General features: G+C 46.6%; 1 protein-coding gene across 3 annotated transcripts in view; it reads right to left on the bottom strand.

Annotated features, from left to right (window-relative positions):
• Nucleotides 1-14,458, bottom strand: part of LOC126518482 (solute carrier family 53 member 1) — a 400,674-nt gene that overhangs the window by 73,326 nt on the left and 312,890 nt on the right. The gene's annotated exons all lie outside the window — the stretch shown is intronic.

The following is a 14,458-nucleotide window of genomic DNA, read 5'->3' as shown; positions in this document are numbered from 1 at the left end:
TCACGCTGATGATATGGGAACTATTAGCCTAAAAGTTTCTTGTTGGAGACAATCTTTCCTGCTGTTTGCTGTTTATCGAGCACCTGGCTCACCATCCCAATTCTTGAGTGATTTGCATGCACCTATCGCACCATTCGTGCACAAAAATTTTTTTTAATAGGAGACTAATTTTCCAGAAGTTAACTGGGAGCATATTTGTTCTTGTGCTGAACTCACTCTGCATTCAAGCTATATGCATGATAGAATCCTGTGCCCCAATTTATAACAAGTTGCAAATTTACCCACGCACATGCACGGTTTTTCATTATCAGTATTTGATCTTGTGTTTGTGAGTAGAACAGTCGAAAAGATTTCAGTATCGGTCAAACACGGCATCGACTGCACAAATCGCTCCGAGATCACGGGATCCTATGCATAAAATGACCCAAATTGTAGTGCCTGTGGTCTGCAGTGTTGGGCTGCACGCCAAAATGTCAGCGGTACAGCCTTGGTTTTACGCAGCGCACAATGCAAATTTGAAGAATACTTGCGCGTGAAACGTCTTTCCAGAAGAGTTCTCCGGCCTGCTTGTGCAATTCACGGCACAACAAGCAGGCATTTTTGGGCAGAAAAAGAAAACACGTCAAGCGCATGCGAGCTGCAAAGCGATGCAATGGCTGACTTCCGGGACAAGGCCTCTCACTATAGTGCCTAGAATATACTGGCTAGCGTGCCATCTGCGGCATTCCAGGTGGCACCGGATGCAATGAATGCCAGCTGCTGCCGCTAGGAGTGCTGCAGTGCAGGTGGGCGAGGAGTTACGGAGTCGCCGTCTGTCAGAAGTGCCTCCCTTGCGTAGTATGAGGGACCACGCAGCGCGCTCCTCATAGGTTTCACTTACGCCGCTCAATAAAGACACTACGCGGCAGCCCTCCTGGACATTTATGTAGGTACTCTCAAAACAAGGGAAGTTTTTGACTGTCAATATAATAATCTTGGGCAAACTGAAAGCACTGAATCGTTTACAGACGCTATCTCTTTACCGAATACGCACAGTGAACGCCACTGCGATGGAGTCTCCCGAACCGGCTTTTTGCGTGAAAGGTAGGTGTTGTGTATAGGGGCGCTGACAATTACATCAGCTGTATATAAGCGATTGCCATCAGAATAAATTTCAGTTCCGTGGTTCCCCGTCAATGTATAGTCTTATTCAGCGCTTCACGCTACCACAATCTGGCGCAGTTCGACGAACTGCTTTCCCTTACCTGGCTTCCTGCTGTTCCAAGGGGCATCACCTACGAGATGGCAGCGTACAGACTACCGCCTTTCCTGGAGACTCCTGGAAATGCGACCATTCCATGGGAGCAGTGGCTCGATGATTTCACAAATTTCCTTGAAGCGACGGGGATGGACGCGCAACCGCCACTACGGAAAAAGGTCATTCTGCTACAATGTCTTGGGGTCGAGGGACGCCGTGTTTTTCGTCGCACAATGGGCCCCGAGCCGGCACGTATGTCATATGACAAAAGCCGGGCCGGAGGCAAGCAAACCAGCAGGAAAAGACAAGACGGAGGCAAGTGAAGAGGATAGTTACACGGAGGTGTTGAGCCTATTGGAGTGTCAGTTCTCAAGCACCGTCAACGTACTTGTCGAGCGACGTCAATTCACGTTACGTCGGTAACTGCCGAATGAGCCGATACGAGAGTACATCAGTGCCCTTCGACAGTTAGCAAAGACGTGCAACTTCGGGCATTTCTTGGAAGCGGCTCTACAGGACAGGGTTGTTGACGGAGTACAGAGCACTGAGTTGCGACAGAAATTGCTCGTGAAGGGGTCACAACTTATGCTCGCAGAGGCAGTAGAAATGCTGCAGATGTACAAGCAGGCAGCGGAGGGCGCTGCGGTCTATGACCAAGGGTAGCCACAAACGGACACAGTGCAGCACGTATCTCAAGGCAGAGGCCAAGACAGTGACTCGGCAGTGACGCCGGTGCTTACCGGTGGGGCTCTACGAGGCACCTAGCTAATTCACAGGAATGTAAAGCACGGGGGAAACGTTGCTCCCAGTGCCACAGGATGGGACATTTCCGAGCAATCTGTGGCAGGTCGGCGGAGCGGGATGTGCGGACGGTCCTAAATGACGGCGCTAACGAGGAGGACGTCCTCACTGTGCTGGCGGTCAGATAAGTGGAACGAAGGACTTTGGTCGGTGACGTCGTTATTGAGAACGAGCCACTTCAGTTGCTGGTGGATACGGGGTTGTCGGTGCCTATTTTGCCAGACCACGTTTATCGAGCCAAGTTCGCCAACAGGCTCCCTTTGACTGCGGCTACAGCGATGCTGCAGGATTTTTCACAGAAGAAGATTCCAGTCTTGGGATGGTTCACAGCCAGAGTTGCACGTGGGAACAACTCGGCTTGACTTCGCTTTTACGTTGTTCCCCCAAGGCATGGCATTACTAGGACTGGATGCAGTGCACAAGTAATACAGTAGAACAGCTTGAATGCCTCCTCTTCAGATACAACCCCCCTATTGCAATTGTCGAGGAAACCTGGCTGCATGATGGTGTTAGCAAAGAAATACTGGCATCACCATCACAAGATTTTCCGTCCGGACCGTGGATCGAGGAGAGGAGGTATAGCGATTATTCTAAAAAGCATGTTTTCTGCAGAAATACTTCCTCAGATTGAAAACCATGAGAGTTTGTTTTTGAAAGTTAATTGTTGGGGACATGTAGTTATGGTATGTGAGGTTTATAGGTCACCATCGTCCCCTCCAGAATTCGTCTTCGCTGCGTGACTACATGACTGTGCTGAAACCCCAGAAAATTATCATGGCGGGCGATTTCAACCTACCCGCAGTTAATTGGCTGCACAGGCCCGAGATGCAGCTGGCCGATAGCCTTCTTCTCGACATAATGTTTGCATGTGACATGGAACAAGTTGTGCTTGAAAACACACGTGACAATGCTGATACTGGTTCAATTTTGGATCTTTATTTCTTAGCAAAAATATGACAGAGCTCGATGTTCGAGTGGAGGAGGGCATATCTGACCACAAGCTTGTGCTGGTCAGTAGTAGGCGTTATAGTTGTGAAAGGAAGCATGTTAAGCCCTGCAAAACTGTTACAGACTTTATTAATGCCAATGATCAATCTATCCTTGATGAACTTTGGATGCTGGTCGACAACTTACCAAAAACTGATGTTACTTCACTGTGGCGTGCGTTTGTGACCTGCATTAACTACTGTATTGATGCCTTCGTGCCGACTAAACGTATTAAACCACAACAAAGAAACCCATGGATTGACAGAAAAATTATACATATAAAACACAGGTTAAAACGCAAAAAGATGCCGGAACAAAAACCTTGAAGTTATTAGCCACCTGCGAGTCCAGCTTTCAGACGCATTGTCTTTGACCCGTCAAAAATGTTTTTCCAATACTTTGCTGAATTACATAAAAACCAGTCCCAATAAATTTTGCCGATATCTTGGCAGTGGAAACAAACATTTGCAAGAAATGAGGCAACGCGACATTGTGATCACCGATCCTCAAGAAATATCTCACATAATGAATGAATATTTACATTCTGTGTTCACCCGCGCTGATAGAGACATGGAGGCTCCTTTTCCATGCCAAGTGTCAGACGTCATATCATTTGAAGGTGTGTTTTCCTTATTGCTTAATGTTAAAAAAAAATCTTCTGGGGGGCCAGATGGCATACCAAATCTTTTCTTCGCCGTTACGCCAAGCCTGTTACACACATCTTAACAGCTGTCTTTTCTTTTTCTATGAGCACAGCGACTTTACCTGATGACTGGCGTGTGGCTCGTGTCATTGCAGTTGATAAGAAGGGTGATCGCCTAAGAACTGAAAACTATCGTCCCATTTCATTGACATCCACGTGCTGTAAAACACTAGAACACATCATCGCTCATTAAATAACTAATTTTCTTAAAAGTAACAACTCTCTCCATTTCAGCATGGCTTTCGAAAGAAACTGTCGACATCTATGCAACTTTTAACAACTGTTCACGAAATCGCTCTAACGCTTGATTCTTCCAGACAAGTTCACCTTATCTTCCTTGATTTCAGTAAAGCGTTTGATCGCGTGCCTCATAATAAACTTCTTGGAAAACTTACTAAGCTCGGCCTCCCTACATTTATCATAAATTGGATAAGAGCCTACCTTTAAAACAGTAGTCAGTTCGTAGACGCTAACGGCCATGCTTCTACTGCATACCAGTTCCATCCGGAGTACCTCAAGGAAGCGTACTCGGCTTGATTCTTTTCCTAATCTATGTTAATGATATAACTAGCACCATTCATTCACACGTTAACATCAGATTGTTCGCAGATGATTGTCTTGTCTTTAAAGAGACTACTTGCCGTGATGACCAAGTTCAGTTAAGCATGAATTAGTAAATGCAAGGCGTAGAAGACCAGGACTCATATTGCGCCTTGCCTTTACTAATTCAAGCATGAACCAACTAGCCCAGGCAAGAGTTTTACTTACTCAGTTAAGCACTAGCTTAGCCAGACTTAATGAATGGTGCACCACCTGGTCTATGACCCTAAATGCTGACGAAACTGTCTTACTTCGTGTCACGAACAAAAAGCAACCTATGGCGTTTACATATTGCATCAATAGTACACAAATAAAGGAAGTCTCCGAATATAAATACCTAGGCATAATGATTACCAACACACTATCGTGGTCGAAACACATTGCAAACGTTTGTGCATCCGCCTCTCGAAAGCTTGGCTTTCTGCATCATAAACTGAAAACAGCACCTTCAAATTTAAACTTCTAGCATACAGAACTTATATATTGCCAAAACTAGAATACGCCTCAATAGTATGGGACCCCTATTACATAAAGGATAAGCATAAGCTTGAAATGGTTCAGAGGCGAGCAGTACGGTTCATTTTCAACAAGTTTAGGTCCACTGATTCACCGTCACAACTAATGACCGAAAACCATATCCCTACCTTAGAAGCACGAAGAACTGTGGCACGACTAAAATTTCTTTTCACGATGTACGACAAATCGCTTGAATTTAACGGACAAACATACATTCAACCTTACCTGTCATGCGCATCTCGACACCGTCACGCTCAGAACTTGCTCCCTTTCCGTGCACGCTCTAACCTGTTTAAAAATTCATTCTTTCCTCGTACTGTTGTTCAGTGGAATGGTCTACTCTCAGAAATTTTCTCTGCTGATAATTTTGAACAGGCACTACTCATGTATTTTGCACAATAATATGGAATGTTATTTTTTTTCCCTCTTTTATTCACGTTACTTTTACTATCACCTATGCAAGTGAATTTTGTTCTGATGTGAACTTGGTTATATTTATATGATATTGACTATCCCAGTGAATTTTTCTGATGGTATGAATATCGTCCTTTGCAATACAAAAAGGCCAACTTGTTCCTTTCTTTTTCTTTTTTGCTCTCTTCCTTTTTCTGTTCCATATGTCTAGCACAAGAGCACATATTACTCTTGTCCTACATGAGTGTTTGCAGAAATACGCCCACCTTCTTGGTCTGTATAGACTGCAGTATGTACAAATAAATAAATAAAATAAAATAAATAAATAACAAACCAGTTCATTTTTAAAAAGTATGAGTAGCGCATTACGCTTGAAAAAAAGAAGTGCTCACTGTTTTGGACGGAAGAGATCAAAATACAGTTTTAGATTTCAGAATGCTTAAGGCCCATTGACACCAGGCTGACACGACACCGATTTTGGTCGGCCGACTGTCGGTGCCAGCACTTTCCATCCTGTTGGTGCCTCTGTCACACTGCACCGACGCCAACAGTCTGCAGATGGGTCGCTGACGGCCATGTCAGCGGAGCACTGGCGGGAAAGGACTCATTAGCAGAGTCGGGCAATTTTCTTGTCACACTGGAACAACACAACCATACACAATGGAAACATGGAGACACCTTCAAAGCGACAGCCAACCGCTGCGGATCTATCAAGTTGTTGTCCTGCCCTTTTTCAGCCTTTCACTCATAACAGGTAGATGTATTCGCTTTCGATGTTAGTAACGATGCTTAAACAACAAACTATTAGCGACAACTGGGTGTTGTTACCAAGATCCGTTCTCGGTTTCTTGACCCATTAAGCCTAACAAAGGCGGCTATATAAACTGGACATGGCCTCCGAGACTGTATGCGCTGTCAGATCTCAGAGGTTATACATTATGAATGTTTGTTTGTTTCTTTGCTCTATAGGTGGCGCCACAGCTTTTTCTCACGACCCATTTATAATTGCTGCTGCGCGTCGTTTGCTTCAAATACAGTGGAAACCATGCAGCGCTGACTTGAAATACTGATGAAATCCTACAACACACAGAGATTTACACATACAATTGGCGTATACATCACTCAGACGCGCTGATATATGAGCGGCCAGGTTTCGCAAACGGCTCTCACTGCAATTTTGATAGCAGGTTCTGATTTTCCATGCTGTGTGGCCGCTTTTTGTGTGCAGACTGTACGAAGTCAAGAGCAATTGATTCAATGTCACTATGGGCAGAAGTGAACTACACTGAACTTGGGAGACCAAAATCGGCGTCATATGGGCCTAGTTTGACCGGACATTATTTCAGGCATACAAGTAGTGAGTATACACACATGAACCCCTCAGTTCCTGGTAGCTTCTCCGCTGAACAAAATCAGCACCTGCTCTAGCTCAACACAGACTGCTGGCAAAGGCAAACAATTATGCATTTCAACTTATGAAGTATGTTTCCATGTATGTGGAGGACGATTAAGTATATATCAAGTGCAGCTGCTGAGGAAATCGCTTTGTCGGTGCAATATTCTCACTCTGCAGCTGATTTTACGAAGACTGGTCAAATAGTCTACAGACTGGCTTTGTCGGTGTTGGTGTCACAAAATACTGTCACACTGCGACAACCCGCTGTTGTCGGTTGCGTTGGCGGTGCTATCGGTCTAATGTGACAAAATGCCTCTCACACAATCTGCTGACTAGTTAGCCGATCATCGACGGCGGCGTTTTGTCGTTCTCTTGTAGGCGTCAGTGTCAGGTTAGTGTACTAAGAACGTTCCTTTACGGTACCACCAGATGAATTCTTAAAACCTTTTACAAAGATATGCAGCAGATTTCTATTAATGCTGACTCCAGTTAATTAGTTTGGTTAAATCGATCTCAACTGAAGGTCCCAGCTGGCACATATGCATTTCTATAAGCCCAAACTTTCATTATTTTGATACTAAAATTGGCCTTTGCCAGACAATTTGAACTTGACCTGTCATCATTCACGTGCCTCATCCCTATGGTGACCAAACAGCAACCTTTTTAGGGGAAGCATGTCTCAGCAGAACTTGGGGGACAGTGAATACGTTGAACACACATATTATTTCCCGTAAGAATGCCTAATTTCAACTTGCCCTAGGAATATTTCCAAGCAATAACTGTAGCTCACAATGTCTGATTACGATATTTACTCAATCGCAATGGACAATTTTTTTTTTTTTTTTAAATTGGGCTGTAGAAGCGTGCGCAGTTTATTCAGATAGAAAACCAAAACAGCATTCGTGGCTTTTGTATGTTTTACTGCATAACAGAGATGTATTGCGGCGATGGTGACTTTAGGACACTGGCTGGCATTGAGAAACACATAGACTGCTGCCTATTTTTCTTGCTAAAGAATCGTGTGTGTGTTAGATTTCTACATAGTTTAGGAGATTTAATTAATTTTTATGTTAGTTGTTTACATTGGACAGACAGAAAGCAGGGCACACATGACTAGGGGGTGTGTTAGAGTTGTGCAAATACTGCCATATGAATCAGTGGTGTGTTTTATGTTTTTTCTGCATTTTGTTTAATTTGACCCGCCAGATAATTCAATCAGTTGTGTTGGCCCCATCAGGGTCGAACTAACGAAATTAACTGTATATATTAATAAAAAGTCACATTTTTGCCAAAAAAGTGACAATTGCAGTAGCAAATCATTTAGACAGCTATACGAAGTAAGGTGGGTAGTTTTATTTGCTGTATAAATTGCAGTAAACATTCGCTTACTAACTAAATTAATAAGCATGGTGTCACGCATGCACAGGCAAACACGAACAGATCTCACTTAATGACAGTGGACATTAGCTGTCGGAACGCTGGTGTGATGAAAAGCGGCAGCAGCGACGAGCGAATGCGTCGTGCTGCCTGTAGCTTCAACGAGTCTTTGAAGCTTGAGACTATGCAATCTCCAACAGTAGGCACGGGAAAACACAGTGTACACAAAGTCATAAGCCATCTCGGCGCTTGTAGCCTCTGTGCCTGCTGCAGATTACCTCCAAGATAGAGTGTGCGCCGCCGCACTCAGTTTCGCCACGCGCAGCTACAGCTCGACTAGTGTGCTCACCTGCCTCCCTTCGTCCTACTTAACGTGCGCGCTCACCTCTCCCCCTCCCTCCCCCGCCCCCTTTCGTGCACAACATAGAGCGAACGGGGAGACGGCGCACATGAAGCCACCATCCTCCCTTATCCTTCTCGGCTAATTCTCTCATGCTTTCCCTCGCACCTACAGTATACGGCGCTGTGGAATACAATAGGGCCTTATTGAACTTGGACTTAATACAATATATCGTGGAGATGGTAACGACGATGGCATAAATTCACCTGGAGCGTCCCCATAATTGCTATCACAATAGCAATTCTGTTGTTTTGTCTTTTCTTGTTTCATACTTGGTTGTTCACTAAATTAAAAGTGGCGAAGGATGCTTTTCATGCTGCTGAAAAGCCTCAGTGCCATTTTACAAGACTGCATTAAAGGGAGATTTTTCTTCAACTGTTGTCGAACATGATCACCGAGTAACTCGCCTCGTTCAACAAGTACATTTAAAATCTTGAATGGCAGGGGCACATCTACATGAATTGCGTCATGGCCAATTCCTGTAGAATTCAGGCTTTTTAAGTTGATTCAAGGTCAAAATAATCCTGTTCATGCACTGAAAATACAATATTCAGTAGCTGCAGTAATGGCAAATGCTGCAGACACAGTATTTTTATAGATTGACACATGCTGCATCACGCCCAATAAACACTAGTGACATGAGAGCGAAGATTGATTACTAGGCAAACTAAGACAAATGCAAAACACGAAGAAGGAATGAAAGTCCTGCTTTATATTTTTTCCACAAGTGAGCAATTTCAGGGCAGATTGTCAGCCTGCTATAATAAACATAATTTAACTGTTCTAAATAAATTCTCATAAGAAAAATGTGTCTGAAATATTGCTTAATTTTGTGAGGTGGCAGAGTGGTGCTTCCAGTAAGAGTGGTACTTCCAGCTTCCTGCTGCTACAACAAATGTTTGTACTGGCTGAGCTACGTCTTGTTTACGCAGAAAGAAATACTGAGGAACACGAACACTTCCCAATGCCAATGTGCAAGCAACAAGATCATCATCATCAGGCTATATTTGAGAACATTGCAGGAAAAAGACCTGCGGAGATGGCAATGTTTGCTGAACCACCTCCATTTATTGCAGGCAATGAAGACAACAGACCATGCCAGGGGTTGCAGCTGCATCGTTCAAGAGCCAGCCTGGTTCATTGTGAAGGTCTTAGTGTGCTCAAGATGATGGTGATGGGGCTGCCACAGGCCTCTTTCTGCAAATCTCCAATTATTGCATGCTTTGTAAATTTCCTAGCCTAATTGCTCCATCTGGTCTTCTCTGTTGCCTTCAAGTGCGCTTTTCTTCTCTTGGCACCCACTGTGTTACTCTAATTGACCACTGGTTATTTTTTCTGTGAGCCACATGATTTTCCCAACACGGCTACTTCCTCTCAATTTCAGCTAGAACAATATCAGTTGACATTTACTCTCAAATGATCCACACTGTTGCTTCCTGTATCTTAATGTTGCAGCAATCATTCTCCATCACACCTAGCACAGACCTTAACTTCTCAATAAGGTAATGTTGTACAAAGACAATCGTGTAGGAACTAGATGTAAAAGTGTGCTCAGTCTTAATGAAAACAACGATGACAGGATGGTGACAGGGCAGCCATCATTTCAGCCACCAGATGACACCACCATCTTATGGACTCGGGAAAACTGTTTGCATCTGTGATGCTACCCAAGCAAGATTCTGGGCAGAGAAGTTGCTCCTCAAAATTTTAAAGCAAAGCTTTCTTTGCCTCTTACCAAGGTTTGTTGCATGTTGACATTTCTTCCAGGGATATGTTTGTAGATATACAATAGACAACTTGGGCCACTGGGTACGTGCTAGCTGCTGTCTTGCTGAGAACTTGCACCACAGGGAACGTGCCTGAACAGAAAACTTGCTGCTGGCTGTTGTCTGGCAATATAAGGCCCAACGGGGCACAGAAAAGGCATGTTGGACTACTGTGGTATAGTGTCTCCCCCTGCCAGATCTCCGTGTTATCATACATTTATGTTTCGTAGTAGTCTAGCTAGATGGCGCACCCCCCTTCTGTCATGTGACGAGCTTAGACCAATCAGGAGGTGTCATCTGGCGTGTGAAGTCCTTTTTGGTAATAAACGGCCGCGAGCCGGCTCAGTCCTTTGTCCGGTTTTCATCAGGAGCAGTTGGCTCCGTGTCTCCCTCTCTGCGTCGGGCGGTCGCCGCGCGTTCGCTGGTCGCGGGCCCCCGCTTGCCTGCCGCTGCCGACAACATCTTATGGCGACGAGGATGGGATTCCCGCAGCGGTTCCAACCGAAGCCCCGGGAAACCAACGAGCTTCGTAAGTGAAGTGTCCCTTCCTGTGTCTGCACGGCAAGCAAACGCCTCCGACGCACTTGGCGTCGCGAGGCTTCTGAGCCTAGGCCTTCTCGACCCCTTTGTTCTTCCTTGCCCCATTCCTGCTGCGAGCTCCGGCTTGTTTTCTGTACTGTCTCCTGCACGCTACCGGGCATGGCTTCCTTTTCGGCAAACCTTCCCGTTTTTCTTGAATTGCCCAGGCCACCGTCAATTCCATGGAATAGATGGAAAAAAAATTTTTCAGGCCCACCTCGAAGCGGCCGGCGACGGCGACTGGACGGACGCGCGACGAGCGTCTGCGCTCGTCAGCGCTCTCAGGCGTGAGGGACAACGAAAGTATTTGGCTGACGAGGAGCAGGAAGCAGCAAGGCAGTTAACCGGCGCAGCGTCAGCGTCAAGCGAAGCCGCAAGGCAGTCGACCGGCGCAGCGTCAACGTCAAGTGATGCGGTCCCGCCAGCGTTACAGTTCCAGAAACTCTTGCAGCGGCTTGACCGGTTGTTCGCCACGTCAACAAATGTTCTGGCGGAGAGGCACGAATTCACCAGTCGAAGGCAGTTCGAGGGAGAAGGATTCCTGGAATTCGTGACCGCACTGAAGGAGAAGGCGGTACAGTGCAACTTCGGCACAACCTACAATGAGCGCGTCCGAGACCAAATAATACATGGGGTAGCGAACGCCAGTGTTCGCGAAAAGTTATTAGCTCATGGCGAAACCCTGTCCCTGGACAAGGCAGAAGAAATTGGACGCTCTTTAGAAGCCTTGCATCAAGCGAACCGCGCGTTCGGCTCTGAAAATGTACGAAGAATCGAGGCATCTCAACTTGGCGTTCCGTCGACGGGCCAAGATGACAGACTTCTTCCGGAAAGCTGCCAAGATGGCCGACTTAGTCCGGCAGGCCATGAAGATAACCGAGTTCTTCCGAGAAGCCGCCGCCAAGATGACCGACTTCTTCAGAGAAGCCGCCAAGAGGGCCGACTTTTTCCGAGAAGCCGCCAAGAGGGCCGACTTTTTCCGAGAAACTGCCAAGATGGTCGACATTTCGCACATGGCTCCTCCGGGAACCGTGGTGCATGCGATCGGTGTGGCAGCAGGAACCATATCGCGTCTTACAGGAATTGTCCAGCAAGAAATCGGCGATGCAACGCCTGCCACACGTTGGGCCATTTCGCTTCGGTATGTCGAAAGACCCAAACAGCGGTGCAACACGTCTCTTCCGCAGAGACGCTGTCTTCGTCAACTTCCGCAGGGCAGCCGTCCGCGTCTGTCTTGACGGTAAGCGCTTTTGAAACTAAAAAAGATTTGGAAGTTCCGGTCGTAGTTAACGGCGTCTCCATGCGACGGCTGGTGGATACGGGAGCGTCTGTGTCATTCATGACGGCCGAAGATTTTAGACATCACTTTGGTCGACAGCACAGGCTGTCACAAACAACAGTGGATTTGAGAAATTTCTCCAAGCAACGCATCGACATTCAAGGCCTGTTTCAAGCCACTGTCCAGTTTTTCCAAAGGTCATGCTCCGTCACGTTCCACGTAACGACTACAGGAACATCACTGCTGGGTTTAGACGCCATCCAACGCTTGGGCATGCAGATCGACGGTACGTCGCTGACATGTCGTCTGCCATCGCTTTCTTCAGTACAGAGCCCCACAGGTGTGCCTCCGGGTTTTGATCACCTCTTCAGTGACGAGTTGGGTCTCGTCAACAACTTTGTGCACCGAATTCATCCGCAGCAAGATGCGAAACCAGTATCTTCAAAGTTGCGCCGACTACCCCTGGCTCTCCGTGACCAGGTCACAAATGAATTGCGACGTCTCGAGGACTGCGACGTCATCGAGCACGTCGAGGCTTCTGAGTGGGTGTCTCCACTTGTGGTGGTGCGCAAGAAGGATGGAACCATGCGGCTCTGTGTAGATCTACGGGAACAGGACAGTCTTGTGCCTCAAGTTCAAGAAAGGGTCTTGCAGAAACAGTGGCAGACTAAACAGTACGTAGACAAACGTAGAGGTGCTCAGGCAACTCGTATCAAGGTGGGAGACACCGTCAGAATAAGATTTAACAGGAAAGGATTTTTTTAAGTACAGTAAACCTCGTACAGTTAAGGCCCAGATAGGACCATCTACTTTTCTACTCAGTGATGGGAAGACGTGGCATGTGTCTAAGTTAACCCTAGTGATAAAGGATTCAGCAGATAGTACATTGTGTACAAGTGATAGGGACTTTTTGTACTCATATTCAAACTTGGATAGTCATTCCGATGACTCATCTGTAGTGACATCGTCTTCTCATAGTTATAAGCATCAGCTAAGTAGTTCGTCTGACTGTATCACTTCCGAGTCTACACAGTCAGCATTCGTCTCTGATTCCGTGGGGGAATTGGTAGCCTCCCAGGACTTGTTGGGACGTCGAGAGGAGCTTCCTGGGCAACCCTCTCCAGCTTTGAGCGACACCCACATTCAGTTGTCTAACCAGGGGGAGGGAAACAGTAGTGGGACGACTGGGTCTTCGAAGTCGACCGATACGCGTCGCAACCCCCAAAGTTCTTCTGAGGTACGCACACGTCCTCATCGTGACAGAAAACGGCCTCCGTGGCTCGATGATTATGTTTCTTGAATGTAGAGCGTATTGCAGTCTTCGAAATGCCACGGATAGGGGCCTCGCTGTGACATTTAGGAGACAGTTCACATGTTTCGTTAACACAGGTATAAAATGTGTTCCTTCTTGCGGTGCAGCGAGTCTTGTGCCGTGTTCCTTGTCGGATTTTGTCTTGAGTGACTGCCTGTGTTTTGGTGCCCCAAGTCTGGTGCGCGTGTGTGTGAACTTGGGCGGGGACGGACTGAATTTGTTGTGGACTTAAGTGCGTGCCTTGTGTGCGACTGGTGCGCGTGTGTGTGAACGTGGGGGGGAACGAACTGAGTTTGTCTTTGGACTTAAGTGCGCGTCTTGTGTGCGCGTTTCACTGTATGCTTACTTTGTTCCAGGGGGGGATGATGTGGTATAGTGTCTCCCCCTGCCAGATCTCTGTGTTATCATACATTTATGTTTTGTAGTAGTCTAGCTAGATGGCGCACCCCCCTTCTGTCATGTGACGAGCTTGGACCAATCAGGAGGTGTCATCTGGCATGTGAAGTCCTTTTTGGTAATAAACGGCCGCGAGCCGGCTCAGTCCTTTGTCCGGTTTTCATCAGGAGCAGTTGGCTCCGTGTCTCCCTCTCTGCGTCGGGCGGTCGCCGCGCGTTCGCTGGTCGCGGGCCCCCGCTTGCCTGCCGCTGCCGACAAAACAACTACCACATGGGCTAGCTCCAAGAAACACGGCTATTCATGTAGCTTTAACTAAACTCCCTCCATAGTAACCCGTCCTCTTTCCCTCCCTCCCCAGATGGTAACTACAAAGGGGGGAGGTCATACCCATGCATAGGAAAAACTAAGTTTTTTTTCACCATCATCACCTACACAACTTCGGTCACTGGGTATGTGCCCAAACAGACAACTTGGGCACTGGGTATGTCCAAACTGGCTATGTGTCAATTCTTGGCAAATCCTCTAGAACGGATGAGCCACAGTGACGCAAGTAATACGATGCCTTAATTGTATTAGACATGTGTTGTCCTTCACTAAGCCTACACTTCTCATCAACATTCTTCCTTTGACAAGCATCGTATTTGCCCTTGTGACGCAGCCAGCCAACAGCTACAGGTGATGAGGCTGTGCTTGTT

The sequence above is a fragment of the Dermacentor andersoni genome, chromosome 1 (assembly GCF_023375885.2).
Source record: "Dermacentor andersoni chromosome 1, qqDerAnde1_hic_scaffold, whole genome shotgun sequence".
Classification (NCBI taxonomy): domain Eukaryota; kingdom Metazoa; phylum Arthropoda; class Arachnida; order Ixodida; family Ixodidae; genus Dermacentor; species Dermacentor andersoni.
Note: the sequence above shows the minus strand (reverse complement) of the source record. Positions and strands in the feature narration are given on the sequence as shown.